At 45.3% G+C, this 17,313-nt stretch overlaps 1 non-coding gene across 1 annotated transcript; it reads left to right on the top strand.

Moving 5' to 3' along the window:
* The first annotated feature begins 213 nt into the window (after positions 1-213).
* On the top strand, positions 214-278 carry LOC133626997 (U5 spliceosomal RNA). Its single transcript, XR_009819872.1, has one exon. It is a non-coding gene; the product is annotated as a U5 spliceosomal RNA (small nuclear RNA).
* The last annotated feature ends 17,035 nt before the right edge of the window (positions 279-17,313 follow it).

The following is a 17,313-nucleotide window of genomic DNA, read 5'->3' as shown; positions in this document are numbered from 1 at the left end:
TGGCTGGCACCTTACTGCAATAGTTGTCAATACCTGGTACTTCAGACGCTGGTGAGAAGTACTGAGCTAGGAGGGATGAGCCCAGCTGAGGGGTCAGCTGCAGATGTGGAGGGGATCATGAAATCAAATGAATTACTTCTTCCCAAGAGCATTGGGACTGGCAGAAGGTGCATGTTGCAGACACACATCAGCTTCCTAGTGAGTAATACTCTAGTTTCTCTTCAGATCATATAAATCTTTCACCTTTTACTAAAGATTTCTATGGAGAGGAACAGAAAGACAGGTAACAGAGCTGGAGAAGGGGCTGGAGCACAAGGGTGCTGGGGAGGGGCTGAGGGAATGGGGGTGTTGAGCCTGGAGAAGGCTGAGGGCAGACAGGAGCACCCTCTGACACTCCCTGGCAGGAGGCTGCAGGGAGCTGGGGATTGGTCTCTTCTCTCCAGAAATGAATAATAGGACACAAGGAAATGGGTTCAAGTTGCCCCAGGGGAGGTTTAGATTGGACATTAAGAAGAACTTTTTCACTGAGAGGGTTGTCAGGTGCAGTCCCCATCCCTGGAGATATTCAAAAGACACAGAGCTGAGGTGCTGACGGCCATGGTTTACAATCATAGAGTTGTCTTTGGTTGGAAAAGGCTTGTCAGTATGAGGTGAGGGGTTGGACTTGATGATCTTAAAGGTCTTTTCCAGTCATAATGATTCTGTGATTCTAATGCTGTCAGTGAGTCAGCAAGAGAAAACCTACCCTTCAGAAGGCTCTGATGGCTGGGACAGGTTGAACATACCTGTTGGCATGCCCTGGGCTTCAAGACAACCATAAACCACAACAAAACCACCCCACTGTATTGATGTTGCCTTAGGCCAGTTGTGGGCTGAATACTAGATCCAAGGTCCCTTTCTGCTCCTTTAAGTAAAGCCTCATCAGGGAAAACATCACATCAGATTGTCCTCACCAGCTACTTGCATTTGCTGTTAATTCCCTGGCAGAAATGCTCCCTCCTGCCTCACCCAGGCGAGGATCCCTGCGTGGAGAAATGGCTTTGTTCTGCACATTTGTTAGATGCAGCTGCGGGAAACTCTCAGCCTGTTCAATTAAAGAGCCCGTTTTCCCATTAACTGTCTCCTTAGACAAATGTGAAGTGTATTTAATGCTCACTCAGGATGAAGCCAACATGTTTCTCCTGCTGTTTTACACTTTCTTCTTAGTAGGGATTTTGTCGTCTCTGACTGTTCAAATACCTTGAAGTTTCTCAGCATTTACTATTAGGAAAAGGTAACAAGTGTGGTGACAAAAGAGTGAGTGCCAGATGAGCCTGGGAAAATGGATTGCTGTAATAGATGTTACTGAGGCCCTTTTGCACCCTGCCTGACGCTGAGCAACCGTCCCATCCATCACACTCACTCTGGCTGAGGAGCAGCACACCATCCAAACTTTAACAGACCCTTTCTCCCCTGTTCCTATTAGGCAAAGTGCTGGACTGGATCCCTCACCTTTCCTGACATTCTGAGGAGAGGCAGTTCAGAAAGAGGAAAATAAGCAACAGAACCTCAGCATCAGCTTGATGGTTTTTATTAACATGCCCTGAGAATCATCCTCTTCCTGCCACTGGTACCTTGCTGCACATTAATATAGTAACTGATAAACTGTCTTCTGAGCCTTTCTTTTCTTTTTTTTCCCCTCTTGTTTCTCCAGCACTGTTTTTCTATGAATCAAGTAGCTGAGAAAATTGATGTAGATTCTCACCTGTATGAAAATACTTTGCCCAAAATACGAGTCTCAGCCTGGGCTGATGTATTAATCCTTCTCTCCTGGACAGCAATAATCACTCTCTGTCGTTTTTCAAGCTGCAATTCAGCACTTCTACATTTGCCACTTGCTGCCTTTCAGCAAGTTTGATATTAACTCCAATATGGGACCAAGGGAAGGGAGAGAGTAGTGGGACAGAGCTCGTCTGGGCCTGATCCTAGTCTTAGCTGTATTGTGAAGATGTACAATGAGTAACTTGGCATCAGTTCTCTCGAGCAAAAGCAGCTTCAGACTCTGCAACAGCTCTGGCCTCTGATTTCTCATCCTCCACATAAACCAGCTGTGTCTGAAAAGCAGAGATGACAGTGTATGTGTGGGGCCAGCCTGGCTCGGTGGGACTGGCCAGGCTTCATGACACCAGCCTGGCTTCTTTTCTTGAGCACTGGGTGCAAAGGAGCAGCTGTTCCTGGCCAGGATAGAGGCTCGTGGGTGTAGTAAATAAAGAGCAAGTGATATGCAAGAAGCTGGTGTGATGTGAGCTGGAGTGATGTGAGCTGGAGTGCTCAACCTTCACCCCATTGTGGCCCTGCCCCTGAAGCCTTGCAGGCACACAGATCCTCACACTGCACGGCTAATTCTGCTGCAGAGCCCCTTTGCTGGGGGCTGAGGTGCTTTTGAGCTGACATGAGAGGAACCCTGGGAGCACTCAGTTGCTTTGTGGTCTGAGATGAGGCCTCAGCTCTTCAGTAAAATAAGTCCTGATTTATCCCTGAGGATAAATATCTTCAGCTCAGAAGGACTCCATCACTGTCAAGAGCTAGGCACTTCCCCAACAAGTGGCAATAAAAACCTTTATAGCACTTGCTCAGCATGACAAATCCTCTTTGTCCTCTTTCAGAGGTGGTTTTATTGCCTCTTCCCTGTGGGGGCTGTACTAGTCAGCCCAATCATACTGTTGGGGTTGTTATGGATAAAGTGTTGATGTCCCAGCCTGGACTGTGGCCACAAGGCATGTCTCTGTGTGTTATGCAGTTCCAGCATAAGCACTGCTCTTTCCCAGTCCCTGTTGGTCCATAGATCCAGATATTGTGAAGATTTGGCTCTAAGCTCTGTTTTGAACTGAAGTGGAAATGAGTCTGATAACAATCAAGAGAGTGCCTTAAGGTAGTTTTTGTTGGGATTTTCTTTTCCTAAGGATTCAGCTTGGAATACAATGTTGCTTCTCTGTCATGCATGGATGTTACCAGCTGGAATTACACCCTATTGACCTTGGCAGAAAAAGGAATCAGAGCTATGGCTCATGCCAGGATGAGGGGATGTTAACTCTTCTACCCCCAGGATGCAAAGTATCCATCAATAATTAGCCCCCCAAGAGGAAATTTCTGGCTAGTGTAACTTGCAGAAACACCAGGAAAACCCCTGATCATGTCAGGAGCTGAAAACCTCAGGGGGTTATCCTGGAGTGCTCCTGTCTCCTATGGTACCATGTCTCTCACAGTATCTGGCCTCGAGAGCAAGCACAGCTGAGGGGTCTGATAACCCAGATTAGGGAGGAATATGTGAAAAAGTTCTTGAAGACTGGTCCTTATCAGCCTCGTGTCTCTTAATTTCAGGCATGCAGTGCAGAGCTACACTGCAATGGCTTGGAGTCATTACTGATGGGATGAGCAAGAAGGCAACAATTGAAAAGAAGCATCTGAGGAACAGCAAAATTCAAGGATGTCCAAGTGAAGAAGTTTTGAATACCTGGGGTTGTCAATACAGTGAACAGAAGGGATAAAGTCTATCTAAGAGAGCTTCTACTTGAGGGACAGTATCTGGCAGACCTGGATGCCAAACTTCTTGGTGTATTTTCTTGCCACACATGATTGGGGATTCCTCTGGCCCCATGTTTGCAGGCTAGCCGGCATCACTGCTGATGAATTCCTTAGGTAAGGTTGAGGTCTTAATAAGGGGGTGGGACAATGTTTTTTTGCTAGAACAGCCTTCTTCAGAACCCCATGTCAGGACTGTGGGCACAGCAGATTTTGCAAAGTAACAGCTCTTCATTTCTGTGCCTCCAGCAAGGGCTTTGCATTGGAGCTGATGAGGAAGGACAGCTTTCCCCAAGGACACGTAATGGGTGGCAGAAATGCCTACCCTTTTAGCACAGGAATTGGAGCATCCTCCACCCTCACACCAGCAGCAGGGTGGAGGGAGGGAGGAATCATGCAGACAAGCATGAGCCTGTCACCAGCCTGTTTTCAGCCTTGGCTCTTTCATCACTTTTGTTTCACAACACCTAAACAAACTTTACCAGCCTCCTCCTTTCTCTTTTGTCTGTTTCACCATCTTTCTTTTTTGCCTTCCTTTACCTGCTGGCTTAGTGTATGAAGTAGTTGTCTGAGATATCCCAGTACTTGAACTTCACTCAGATTACTGAGAGCATCTCCTGAGGTTTTGAAAGACTTCTTCATTGTAGATACAGTTAATTCCTTCTACTTGCAAAGACCTATTGAGATTATGAAATAGCTCACTGTGGCTAGATATGAGGTTACATTGCCCAAACCTGCAGCGTCTTCCAGCAGACCTCAGTGCCTTTTGCCTTCAAGGCACAAGGTTTCCCTGAGTGGCTTTCCCAATGCTTTAAGAGACAGTTGGGAACCTCAGAATGAGGTTCCACTGACTGGTGGGAATCCCATTCTCCAGCTGTCAGGCCCAGGACATTCACACTCAAAACAACAGTTATTAGCATAACCAAGCTTCCCAGCAGCACGTTGCAAAATGTACTGTTGGCAATGGTAGTAGGCAGAGAACCATCAGCATCAGGTTAGTCCAATACTAGACACAGCCTCATTAACATTACTTTTGCTTAGATTGCCACCTTAGAAATGATTATGCAAATTTGCAGATGTTGCTGAGCAGGAATCAAGAGGCAGAACTTACATAACTTTTATTGCTGGCCTCCATGCAGCACTTTTCCATTAAAGCATCAGCCTGTTTCCTTGTTGGTTCATTTGCTTTTAATGTGATCTGGAGTCCCAGGGCCACCAGAAAAAGCTCAGAGAATCCCCACCTTCACTGAGGTATTGTATTCACCTACTGAATGTATTAATTTCTCAAGCATTTCTCCACTCATTTTGTAAACATATCAAGTTTCCTAATGTTACTGGATAATAAAAATCTTGTTTCCATGCTGTGCAGAGCAGGCAGCTCTTTGTACTTCTTACAGCAAAGGTCTACTTCTTTCCACACCTTGTATCTCTGCTATCAAGAAGAGTTTTCCAAAGGCCAGAAGGGATGTGAGAAACTCCCTCCCTGAAGCACACATGGATATCCTGCTGCTGCTCTGCAATCTGCCAAGGGAAAGAAGTGAAAACTGCAGCCCAGGCACTGAGAAATCACTGTCAGATGCTTGTCACTCCACAATTACTTGCTGCAAGCCAGACAAACTACTCACTGTCAAATCAGAGAAAGATGTTCCTTGAAGGCTTGATTTTAATAGCAACTCAAGCTGTCTCATAGGTCAGCAAAATAGGTTGAGGATGACCTACAAGTTTGTGTCTAGAGAGACTCAAACTTTGAAACTTGTCCAGGATGTCTAGCTTCACATTTAATGCAGAACATAACCCAGTGGCAGCAGCCACCAGCCACACACATACTGTTCATCCTTTGATGTATGATGTGCAATAAAAGCATGCCCCAGTCTTGCATTAAAGGTTAAAGGAATTTGGCAGGAAGGAACTTTTCCTGAGTTCCAGCTCATCTTCTGGTATCATAGGGGCTGGAGATGGCTGGGCTTGGATTTTGAGTGATGCTCAACTCAGTTCTATCAGTTTGGTTGCATTCAGTGCATTGAACTATCACAACTGTGGGTGCACAAACAGCACAAAGCACCTTCAGTCCAGGCACTTCCTGGACCAGCACAGCCACACACAGTTGGGTCATGTTCAATGAGAACTCTCACAGCAGATTAACAAAGAGTGCAGTGTATTGAGGTGCCAGAAGTGCAGATTCCTTTGGATTGCTCATGATAAACACGCTGTCTGCAAAAGCACGTGTGAGTGTTAAGAATATGTGTAACTTGCCCAGAGATAAGTGCATTCAAATAGGAAGACTATATAGAGATTTCTAAGTTTCCCAGGAAAGCACTCAGCACAGCTGAGTGTTTGAATCTCACCCAGTGGATGTCCCTATGTGGGGAGAGAGGTTCAGCCCATCGACTGATCCCAGAAGGTAGCGATGAGGTTCTGCTGACTCATCTACGATGGTCTTCCCCTAACATCCCTCCTCTCTTAAGCCACATTTATACCACTTTGGATGTTCTGGTGGAGCTTGAGTGACTCTAGTCATACATATCTTTATCACAATGGGTATAAAATCTCAGTGAGGGGTGGTCACGCTTCAGAAGTGGAGACTCTTCAGGGGTTTTTGCTAATATGATGAGATTATAATGAGCAAAGCTCAACAGAAGGACATGATTTCAATTACAGAGTCCTTTTCCTGGGTAACAAATTAGATATGTCCCAGGATGTCTTACTCTTCAAGGATGGTAACTCCTGATTAGAAGTTCCTTAGTTAATCATCTTCATCATATTGAGGGGAAGACTGACCTGACACTTGCCTGATATTTACATATTTCCAAAAGGCTCATTGCTGAGAGCAGCCTTCAAGCTTCAATGACTTGGCTCAGGGTAGCAGCTATGCAGGTCATCAGTTCGGTGGCACTATTGAGCTCCCATTCCTGTGTTGATATCCCAGAGCATGGCAGTGGATTTCTGTGCTGCTTCTCTCAGAGTCAGTGTGCCAAGCTCCCTTGGTGTTGCCAACTCCCAATGTTACAGTTATGTTGGTGAGGGAACTATCATAAGACAGAACAGAACCTGTGCTCTTCAGCCACATTCCACCATGAAAGTTCCCTTAATGCTACACTTTCTCTTAAAATGTGGATATCATTTTAGTTGCATCAAGTCCAAATAAATCTCCAGCAGTTATTCCACACCCAGGTCCCTGCTGAGTGGCTTGTTGGTGCCACTGCACACCAGCTCTGCACAAACACCTGCACCCACCCCACTGTGCCTCTTCACAGCAGCAGTGTCCAAAGGCAAATTTTTGGGTAGCATTTGGCCAAATACAACATGTAAAACATTGATGCACTGTCTCAGGTAATTTCTTGTACCATGTAAATAGCATTCATTCAGAGTCAGAGAGGGGGTTTGTTTATGAAAACAACAGCTACCAGCCCCCTCCCTACAGTGGTTGATTTCACTTGTTGGAGGGAAAGGGGGAACATGAAATCTCTAATGAGGACACATATTCTCCCTTGGGACTTTCAGCAGTTTCAAAAACACCAAATGGCTCTCTCTGAATGATGAATAACACCCAAAATCACCAGCTTTCTTGCAAAGTGAAGCTTGAGAAAGACTTCTTCATTCAGGTCTGTCGAAGTGTTCTGTAATAATTGATTAAATAGATGGTTAAGTGAGGGGTTAATGGACAATAAATGGTTAAATAGATGGTTTTAAATAGTATTTTGTAATTGCAGCATTAAAAAATTCATCATGTTAAAACAGTAAAAGCAGGTAATTTTGCTTAGAAAATATTGAAATACAGTATTTTTACAGTTTCACACTATTTTGTGATTGGAAAAACTAATTGAAAACCTCCCTCTCCCTTGAATAGTTTTGATTTCAGTGACTGGTATTTACACAGTGGAAAAGATTTAATGGAAGACCCTCAGATGTATTCAATCAGCTCTCTACTAGAAAGTGGCAAACAAAATTGTGTCGGGTTTCTTTTTTTCCCCCAATTAATTCTCCACGATATGAGTTTTGCATGCAGCCTGTACACAGACTCAGAAGTGAGGGGATAAATGTGCAGATCTCAGATAACAGAATCTTATACCAGAAATCTGCTCACCTGCTCAGGAATATCTCACCCCCAAGATTAAAAATGCAAAGAAACAAACAGATGTTTTGCTGACATAGTACTGTGTCAGACAAGAGCGTGTGGGGAGGAGTAGCCTGAGATGGCCAAGTGTTTTGTCTTAAGAGCCTTAATGTGGGGTTTAGGAATTTCATATTCAAGTTTCTGGGCTGAATCAAACCAAAGTTTAGATTTAAAAGTTTAGATTTAGAAGTTCAGATTTAGTTTAGCCTGGAGAAGAGGAGACTGAGGGGGGATCTTGTTGATAGTTACAAATATCTCAATGGTGGTTGTCAGGAGGTTGGGGCAGCACTTCTTTTTTATGGCATCTAGCAACAGGACAAGGGGTGATGGGATGAAGCTGGAACACAAAAAGTTCCATTTAAACACAGGAAAAACCTATTTCCCTGTGAGGTGAGGGAGCCCTGGCACAGGCTGCCCAGGGAGGCTGTGGAGGCTCCTTCCTTGGAGGTCTTCAAGACCCACTCAAACTTGTTCCTATATGACCTGATCTAGTTGAATCTGCTTCTGCAGGGGGGTTGGACTGGATGATCTCTAAAGGTCCCTTCCAACCCCTACCATTCTGAGATTCTATTAAAAGAATTTAGATAATTTAAGTTTGAGGTGTTTCATGATGGTTGAACACTAGTTGACTACTGCAGGATGGCATTGGTTTGGTTTTGTCCAGGCTTAAAAGGAGTTAGAGAAACCCAGTGAGTTTATTGCCAGAAACCTTTGGAAAAGCCCTAAAATTTCTACCAGAGATAAAAAGTGCAGGTTTAGAGATTGTTGTAGCAAAGTTATTTCTTGTCAGCTCCTGCTGAGCATGGCTATGAACTATTTATCTTCTTTCAACTCATTTATTTGATAACCTTTCCCCTGTTTCAGAGGGTTTGAACTTAAGCATTTGCTTTTAATTCTGAAATTTAAAAGGAGATATGAAAATTCAGATGAGTCCAAATGACTTTGGTTTGTGTTTTGAATTGTCTGAACTGCCAGAGCAAACCCAGAAGATCAGTTATTCTCACAGCCCTTGCAATGCCTAATAAACACAAGAACAACATGCAGGGGGGAAAAAAATAAGCCCATTAAGTGAAATGCAAGGAGGAAGAGCAAAATAAAGTTCAAAACTTACGTTCCTTTTCCCTTTTCAATTCGCTCAGTCACCTGAGAGCAACAGATCACCCTGCAGGGAAGAGAAAATCCAGTTATTACTCTGCTGTAGCACAGCAAAGGCTAAAAAGGAAAAAAAATTGGTTTAACATAGAAAGCAGAATAATTTGCAGAGTATGTGAGCAGGGTTGTAAGGACACTCCAGCAGAAGGAAAGTTTAGGGGGGGCGAAACAAAAGACTTCCCTTTGAAACTTTCGAGGTTTTATTGTTAACTGCCAGTGACAAATTTATTTGGAAAATATTAAAAAAAGAAAGAAATTGTGTCAGGAGGCTCTTAAGTCAGCCTGAATGTTTTCCCCCAGATAGAGTTCTCTGTTTTGCTGTGGTTCTGCCTAACTGTGGGCCTGGAAGCAATATCCCTGCGGCTCAATAAATAATAACGGTACAGAGTTTAAAATAAGAAACTAGATTATTAAAGTTACAAATCTTTGCGGTCTTCATATCTTTAATAAAACATTTATCTATTAATAATGGATATTGTTTCTCTCCCCAACTTTAAATAGACCAAAAAAAAACCCCACCCAATGGAATTAAATGACCGTTGGAGAGTCGCCAACGTTTCGTTATCGGCCCCGGCCAAGGCTGACAGAACATGCAGTTACATTGATAAACTGCTCATCATTTACAAAGGTTTAAAAATTTTAACAGCTCTACCTAAATTGAGGACTAGATGTTTAGCCTTGGAGGCATGCAACAGGAAAAAGTAATCTGGAGAGTCCAGAGAGATAAATGTTATAACTTCAGAGCCCTTTGCGCATAGTTAATGGAGCAGCTTGGCTCATATGGAACACAATGCACACGTCAATATGGCATTAAACATTAATGTACATCACAGCAGGGCACCTCGGGGCAGTTGTACCTTGGATGTTTGTTAGCAGAAGTGATCCTAATGGAATAATAATAACGTATTACGAAGAAGGTGATGGTAAGTTCTAAATGGCTGGATTGAGAAATAAAGAAAGGAAACAAAGGGAGGGGTGTGTGCAGGTAGCTGTGTGTGAGCGTGTCTTTACAGATTTCTATCACAGAATCATAGAATGGTAGGGGTTGGAAGGGACCTTTAGAGATCATCCAGTCCAACCCCCCTGCAGAACCAAGTTCACCTTGATCAGGTCACATAGGAACACATCCAGGTGGGTTTTGAAGCCCTCCAAGGAAGGAGCCTCCACACCCTCCCCGAGCAGCCTGTGCCAGGGCTCCCTCACCTCACAGGGAAATAGGTTTTTCTTGTGTTTAAATGAAACTTTTTGTGTTCCAGCTTCATCTCATCACTCCTTGTCCTGTTGCTAGATACAGTAGAAAAAAGTGTTGCCCTGACCTCCTGACACCCACCATTTAGACACTTGTAAATATTAGTGAGTTACCTCCTCAGTCTCCTCTTCTCCAGATTGAACAGCCCCAGTTCCCACAGCCTTTCTTCATAAGGAAGATGCTCCAGTCCCCTCAGTATCTTGGTGTCCCTGCACTGGACTCTCTCCAGCAGTTCTCTGTCCCTCTTGAGCTGAGGAGCCCAGAACTGGACACAGGACTCCAGATGAGGCCTCACCAGGACAGAGCAGAAGGGGAGCAGAACCTCCCTTGACATGCTGGTCACACTCTTCTTGAGCACCCCAAGATGCCACTGGCCTTGCCCACAAAGGCACATTGCTGGCATTGCTGTATCTGTGTGTGTGTAACTGTATCTCAGGAGAGCAATGGCAATGACACAGCCAGAGAATTTCCCAGCAGCATCCCTCTAAGAGGTGGAAAGGAGAGAGTCATTTCCACCTCCCTGAGTTTATCCACCTGGGACACATTTTCAAAGGGCTTTTCTTTAAAGACACTTGCAGACTTTGCAAGATACAGGCTGAGCACCATCAATTCTGTATTTATGAGCACAAAGGCACCTCTGCGTGCTCCCAAGGCACACATCCTGCTCCATCCTTCCTCACTGCTGCCCATCTGTCACATTGGCACTGTCCCTTTGACTGCAGTGGGGCATTTGCCTGGGGAAGAGCCTCAGCACATGGCTCATGGAATTACTCAGGAAACAGGGCAGTTTGGGGAAAGTGTAGCCTTTTTATTAGTGTGTGCATAGGGATGACAGTGAAGATGACAAATATCTCATGAACAGGCAGGTAAATGTGAAAATCAAATGTCTTCATTGAACCTAAAAGGCAGTAAGAGAGTTGGGAGCTGCTCCAAGGTGTCCTCCCACCTACCTCCACAGACCTCTCATGTGCCTACCTAAAGCTTCAGAAATATTGAGCTGAACTCAGAGAGCTCAGCAGGGCTCCAGCGAAGCCAGTTAAGGAGCAGCAGAGACAAAGCACTGTGCTGCTTAATGTATGGCAGCTTCAAGTTCTTTATCCATCATCCCAGAATCCCACTATTTATGAGATGAAGATGTGATTGTTAATTATACCCCCTCTAGGAGCCTTCTTTGACAGCAGCCACCGCCTCCACAGCCTCAATGTGGAGGGAGGGCTCAGTGTGCCAATCTGGCTGAGGGTACCAGTGACATATCCTCATATTCACATCCTCATATCCATATTCTTTACTTCTAATGAGTAAGATATGTTGTGAGTGACCTGCCCTTTCAGAGTGCAAGGGAACATGAATCCAATTGTCTGCAGATGCTAATTGCAGATGGTTATCAGTCCTGTACTCAATATAGCAAGCTGACCCAAGTGAGAACGTTTCCACGTGTCTCAGAGTGTCTTGTTTTGCACTTCAGAAAAACATGAATAGGGAAAAATCCAATTCCTTTAGCACAATGTTCAAGTATTGGTTTTGAAAGGCTATAAATATTTACAGTGAGATGGAACTCTTTTAACCCACAAGGTAAAGGTTTCAAAACCTGGGGGTGGAGAGAGGGGAAGGTGGGCTTTCAAATGTTCAGGGGATTTTGGGAGGGGGAAAAAAATCCCCAAAAGATCAATTTTAAATAGAAAATTCAAGCAGTTCTGTGTAAGTGAAGTAACTTGAGCCTGGTCACTAACAATAAGGAATGACATGCCCAGAGGAAAGGGAAGGAAAGGGAAGGGAAGGGAAGGGAAGGGAAGGGAAGGGAAGGAAAGGAAAGGAAAGGAAAGGAAAGGAAAGGAAAGGAAAGGAAAGGAAAGGAAAGGAAAGGAAAGGAAAGGAAAGGAAAGGAAAGGAAAGGAAAGGAAAGGAAAGGAAAGGAAAGGAAAGGAAACACATGGAGTGTTCAGAGCAAACACAAGTTTGCTTTGGCTGCTACACAAAGCTTCTGACCCCACTGTAGCTGGGAGCTGCCAGAGGCTGTAGTGTTTACCCTGTGCTGGGCTTTACCCCCTGATTCTGCTCCTGCTGCCCCTGACTATCCTGATGCATCCAGGCAGTGGTGACTCATGTTTGAGTCTGGAGGTTTGTCCCTGTTCCCCACACTGGCACCCCTGGCTGCAAACTCAGCTGCAATGCTGTCATGGGTTTGGTGGTAACAGGGAAGGGGCTGCAGTGGTGGCTCCTGGGAGAAGTTGCTCAAAACCTTCCCCAGCTCTGTCAGACCCACCTCTGGGGCTGAGCCATTGGGCACCTCTGTGATTACTTTTTAAGAAGAAGCCAAAAGACAAGGGTTGTTCTTCCTTGGTGGTGGTGGAAGGAGTTGGAGGAGACAGAAGCACCATACAGAGCCCAAGGTCAGTGAGGGAAGACAAGAGGAGGTGTGCTGGAGCAGAGACCCTCCTGCATCCTAAGGTGAGGTGGGGGCTGTCCCCCTGCAGCCCATGGAGGGGGATGGAGGAGCTGAGCTCTGCAGGACCCCACACCGGGGTGACTGTGCCCAGAGGAGCTGGGACTGTGTGGGAAGGAGACATTGGAGCAGAATGTGCCTGGAGTTGTGCTGCCAGGGAGGAGACTCACACAGAGGAGTTTGTGAGGAGCTGCAGCCCCAGGGAAGGACTCACACCTGAGAGGTTCATTAGGGACTGTGTCCTGTGGGAGAATGTGAGGAGTCGTCCTCTGAGGAGGAAGAAGCAGCAGAGACCATCTGTGATGGACTGACCACAACCCCCATTCCCTGTGCCCTGCACTGCTGAGGGAGAGGAGGTGGAGACATGGGGAGGGGCGGGGAAGGAGATCTGAAAGTGCTGGTTGTGTTTTTCTCATCATCCTGCTCTGATTTTGCTTTGTGTTCCGTTTCTAGTTGGTAGTAGATTAAATTGATCATATTTTCTTCCTTAAGTAGAACTGTCAAGTCTGTTTTGCCCAGAACCATCACTGGCAGTGAGCCCTCCCTGCCCTTGTCTCCATCCACAAGCCCTTGGTGGTTTTTTTCTCCTCCCATCTTGCTGGGGTCTCTGCCATCCCATGGGAGCTGGGGGTATATGTGGGGTGAGTGAGTGGCTGTGTGGGGCTTTGTTGCCAGATGGGCCTTAACCATGACAGATGCTCCCTGCTGAGCTCCATCCAGTCATTGCAGCAACCGAGCTCTCCACCTGCCCCTGTCTCATGAGCAGTGTGGTGTACTCCATCCTTGCAGCCCGAAACAGGTCTGGTGCAGGTGTGTGAAGAGCAGGGCACCAAGTGTCATTTGGAAAGCTGCATCACCTCAGACAGAGCAAAACAAATGTTAAATGGAGATATTGAAAGACAAATGCTGGTCTAATCACCATCTGCCTGGAAACTGATAGGATTACCTCCACATGAAGGGAGGAGAGAGCAAAATGAACATGCAAAGGCAGTTATTATTTACTGTTTTTTCTGCCTTGTAGAGTACTTAAATGCTCAGCAAGCTTTTGTTGACACTGCTTGACAAAGGCAAACACCCAAGAGCTGAGGGTTTGAGCTTGAAGGAGAGAACGATTTTGAACTGATCATGCAAGGTGTCTGTGTGGGAGAGTGTGTCACTTGGTGCTTTCTGCTGCTCATCCCTGAGCTAAAGCTTTCAAAGGCTGGTATGGCTTTGTGAGACCTGGGAGCCAGGTGCATCCAGCAGTGATTCAATGCCTGCCTAACAGAGAGGCAGCTGGAGCCAACAGACAGTTGCCTCAAGTAAGACACTCCTGTGCACCAAGAGAACTAATGCAGTCCCTTCTGCCCTTTTCCACTGCCACTTGCACTATTTCCAGGGACCACATCACATTATTATAATATCTATGTCAGGTTTCACTGGAAGAGTCTTATTACTGACTGATTAAAACTCATAAAAATGCAAATACCCTGAGGAGTACATCTGGAGGAAAGCTGACTCAGAGGTAACCCAACTCTACTCTGTTCCCTTTACAGACCTGAACCTTCTCCACAGGATTTGGGTTGTCCTTTTATCCAGAGAAGCACATATTTCATCCCCACATCTCTCATGGTAATTGCTGCATTACAGTTGTAGGTGGAAGAGGATGACTATGAAGGATGAACTCTGTAAACTCTGGAGGTGAATCTGATGGAAAGATTCAGGTTTGCAATACAGCAGAAAAATTCTGTTGGTATCTAATGTTGCAAAGCCTGGCAGCTGATAGCTTTTTCTCTCCCAGTGTTTGCCTGCACAGTAGAAATGGCCTTTACTGTGGCTTGGTGCCTGGCACAGTCCAGACACCACACAAACTGAGGTCGCTAGGGAATAATAATGACACAGCAGTAGCATCAAACATGTTGTTGCAGATGGCTCTGGGGACACTCCAGTTTATCCACAATTACAATCAGGATGTAGTGTGTGAAATCAGACTAAAACAGGGGAAGTGTGTGGTGACAGCAGCATTTTTCACATGTGAAGGTGACTCAGCTCTGTTATTCAGGGCAACTGTACATGTGCTTGAAATTACTTCATCCAGGTGCTCAATGTAACAACCCAAAGCTGCTGAAACTGTGCTGGAGTCACATTCAATCCTAGCTAAGGTATCTTTGAGCTGCTGGGTCTCCCCTGTGACAGCATCACAGAGACAGCTGGGAAAAGGTTATTGACAAAGTATGATTCTTAAGACACTGAGGCTGAAAGTGCCTCTGCATCAGAAGGAAGGAGGGAGTGGGCTCCTGTCACATGCATGAGGACCTGCAACCACAGAGGAAAGTTGGTGTGACTCCACTTGGATGTAGGTACAAATATGACTTGGACCAGCCAGCTTGAGTAAAGATGGTAGAGACAAGTTAATGCAGCTGGCAAGCTGCTTCCAATTATCAGAAACAGGTGCTGCAAGTTAATCAATTGGGCCCTGGGTGATCACATGGGCAGAAGCAGCATATAAGGAATTAGCCAGCAAGCAAAGGGTGGCTTTGAGTCCATTCTGTGGGTTGCACTATGTTGCTTGTGTATGGCTCTGTATATGCATTACCAAGCTTCTCTACAACTTTGGATGAGTATTACTTGGAGCAGGAGAAGGGGTAAGTTGCTTTTAATTTTCTCCAAGTTACTATCTCCTTGAAAGATGTTACCCACAGCTGGAAAGTGTTTGGCCACGAGGGCTGTGTATATGCTGCATGAAATACCAGAGTGATGCTGCAGAGCAGAAATGGAGAGCATCTGTGGAAACAAAACTGGCAGACTAAGGACAGTGCTGGGCCAAGAAAAACGTTTATTTCTGCATAAACACCACAGAAAAGCTAAGGAAGATAGCACATATCTGTAATTAGAGCTAAAGCATGGAATGGAGTGCTGCCATTACTCCACAAATCTGCATTAGAAACTCAGAAATTAAGTTTAAATGTAAGGAAAATAGAAAAACAAGTCACATCCAGATTAGTAAAGACTGTAGTGCTTAAATTCTCTGTATTGGGGCATCCCATTTTGGTTAGGTTGTGGTGGTATTTATTCCTACTGACAGATCTAAGGGAGTTTTAAAGGAGTTATAGCTAGTTTTGTTTCTTTTTTCACGTGTTGTTGGTTTACTCTCAGGTGGTCAGTGGTCAGAGGTACAATCACTGTGAATGCATTGCAGACAAAACCGATGTGTTTGGTTTTCATTCCTGGTCTTGTGTTTCTTGGCTTTCCACAACCAGCCTGGATGATGTTTGTAACAGCACAAAAGTCTTTTTTTACCTTGATTCAGGTCAAAATTAACACCATTGTCATTAACTTTGAAAGGATGCAAATGTGTTCTGGGCAAGAAATGTCAAGCCAGTGCACACTCCTTCCTCTCCTGACCCTTTCTCAGAACCATGGCTTGGTGTGCTTAAGCAGCCACTCCAGCAGCTTGTTCAGGTCAGCTGTACCCCCAGGTGGTTCCTCTGTACAGGCAGCTCCAGGTAATTTGCTATTGCAGCCGTTGCCCATCTCTAACTCTGAATTCTAGGAAACAAGTTTTGCCCAATAAAGGGAATCAATAATCTTCCCTGTGCTTGTTCTCACTACTGTTAACAAAACCATCACATAAGCAGCTCTCCAATGCTCAGATATTGCTCCTAAAACATCATCTGCACAGCACTCGATCACATTAGCATCAAGAGGCCTTTTGTGGTATAGCTAGCTGTCCCCTGTCACCTCCCCAGGGTGGCTGGGGATCCTGCACAGAGCTTTGCTTTGGCCACAACCCTGGGGAGATTTGGAGCAGCAGAAGCAATTGGAAAGCAGTTGAATGTGGCTTGGAATCTTGTAAGAGAGTAGGCTGCTGCTTCTGTACTGGCTGCATTAGAAAAAAACCAAGGAATTTGGCTTCTGAGATGAGAGGATCACCTTGCAGTGAGGTAACCTGGCAGCTGGTAGCAGAAAATAAGAGTCTGGGTAGGACTGTGCAGGGCTGGGATGGGGCAGGCAGAGGAGCAGTCTGTTTTGCACCTCTGCTGCGTGCTGGACTGAGCAGAACCGAATGACTGTGCTCCCACGTGTCCACTTCCAGAAAGAGCAAACTTCAGTTTCCCAGAAGCAGATTTTCTGTAGATGAACTATTTTGATTGTTTTTTGACTGGAAAAAAAAGTGTCTTAACATCAGAACAATTCCATGAGAGCATCCAAAGGCTAGCTCTAGTTTCCATTGCATGTTGCAGTAAAAAAAGACTGATAGAGGATGCCACCAAAAGCCCATCAGAAACAGGGGAAAGGCTTCTAAAAAGCCAATAGCTTTTCATAAAATCTTTCATGTTCTACTAAAGGCCATTTTTCAACCAAATGATTCTTTGCCTTGTCCTAGGCTTGAAAAATGTTAAGGAGCATCTCTCAAGGCCATGCTAGGGAGGGTGGCAGGGAAGCAGAGTGATTGCATCTGGCTCAAGGGGCTCCCAGTCACACTGGCTGTATCTGGGATGACTTTCTGAATGTTTCATGCCCTCAGCTTTTGTCTTCAAGTTGTTTTGTCTCTGATTGTTTTGGTGCTACTCCTACTTTTCTCTCTGATGTGTTCTTATGGGGTGGGCAGTTACACGGGAAGCATCCTGGACTTAGTAGTGCCAGCATCTCTCTAGATGGGCATACCCTCACCTAGAAAAGGTTAAGCCAGGGTAGGTGAACCAGACAGGGGGCTGCAGTCACTACACAAATGGGCATCATAGAGATGAAGTCTGGTTTTGGCCCACATAGATGAGAAGAGGGCAACTCTTGTAGATGCTGTGACTGAAATGA

This window comes from Colius striatus, chromosome 16, assembly GCF_028858725.1.
Source record: "Colius striatus isolate bColStr4 chromosome 16, bColStr4.1.hap1, whole genome shotgun sequence".
Lineage (NCBI taxonomy): Eukaryota > Metazoa > Chordata > Aves > Coliiformes > Coliidae > Colius > Colius striatus.
The sequence above is the reverse complement of the archived record's forward strand: the minus strand, read 5'-3'. Positions and strand labels throughout refer to the sequence as shown.